This window comes from Elephas maximus, chromosome 9, assembly GCF_024166365.1.
Source record: "Elephas maximus indicus isolate mEleMax1 chromosome 9, mEleMax1 primary haplotype, whole genome shotgun sequence".
Taxonomy (NCBI): domain Eukaryota; kingdom Metazoa; phylum Chordata; class Mammalia; order Proboscidea; family Elephantidae; genus Elephas; species Elephas maximus.
This window is the reverse complement of record NC_064827.1, coordinates 75509592-75511018: the sequence shown is the minus strand read 5'-3', so window position 1 is coordinate 75511018 and position 1427 is coordinate 75509592.

The window sequence follows — 1427 nt, the reverse complement described above, 5'->3', positions numbered from 1 at the left end:
TGGGGCCAAAGCAGAACCTTCTGGGTGGGTGTGGAGTGGTCCAGGGAGGGGCAGTATTCCAACTGCGAAGTGAAACTCAGACACCTTTGGGTCACAGTTTGGGGGCAGGAGGGGTTGTGGGGGCCAGGGTGAGGGGACACTAGCTGCTGCTGGCAGGGTTGGGAGAGTGGGGCTTGGACCCTACCTCATCCTGGGACCCTGCCACACCCTGGAGGTCTGGAAGATGTTTCGGCTTTCTGGGACCTCAGTCTCAGTTCTACCCTGGCCATGCCAGCTCAGTGCCCATCCTGGGCCAAAGGGAGCCGTTATTTATTGAGCACCAACTGTGTGCCATCCTTCATCTCACTGTCCCTACAGCTGCCCTGTGTGGTAGGGGTAATAATCTAGAATGGGAAGACACATCCCAAGGGCCACACAGCATGTGATTTGGGAGAGCAGATTCAAAACCTGGGTCCACTTGACTCCAGAGCACTAGCCCTTTCCTCTGTCCATTCAGTGGCCACCCACTGACCCCACTTCTGCCTCCCCCACAGCCTGGCCTATTCCCATCACCCTCACTAATTCCCTTGTTTCCACCTCTACCTCTCCCAACGCTTGGTGGCAGCAGTGAGCACAGCTGACTTCTTCGCTTCAGTAAGGTGAAGGAACATTTTCACTTGAGATTACTGATGAGGAAACTGAGGCACAGAAGTGAAATGGCCTGTCCAAAGTCACATAGCTGAGAAAGGCCATCACGCAAACCTCTATCACCCTGACCTTCCCTGACCACCTTAACTAGTTCACCTTCAGGTCCATTCCTGGTCCATCTGGTGACTCTGCAAATTAGAAAAAAGTGTCCCCTTGTGGCTAAGAGTCGTAATTTGACTCCATGGCAATGGGTTTGGTTTTGGTTCCAGGCCACCGCAGCCCTAAGCACATAACTCAGCAATGGCTTTTATGCAAAGAAAAAGGTGTGCCTCTCTCTCTTAGCACCCCCGGCTCCTGCCCCTTTGTGAGAGGAGACTGTCTTAATTAGATCATAATCTGACGAGACACATCATGAAACTGAGCCAGGTAAGATGAGGACATGATTAATTTGGCGGGGGGTGGGGGGTGTTGGGGGAAACAGGAAGGCTTCAGAGCAGAGGTGTCCTCCAAACTGGGTTTTGAAAGATGATCAGTTCATCAGCTAGACAAGAGTTGGGGGCATCCCAGGGAAAGGGATGGAGGGGTGTCCAGCCAGTAGTGTGTGGTGACTGAAAATTGGTTCTTTTGGCTGGAGAGTAAAGGGTGTGTGTGAGGGGACGAAGGGTATAGGAGCAGGGAGAGGGGACAGTGAAAAGGACCCCTTGGTCCCCACTTCCGGGCCTCTCCCCCCCCACCAAAACCCACACCTGTTGCCTTTGAGTCGATTCCAACTCATAGCGACACTATCGGACAGAGCAGAA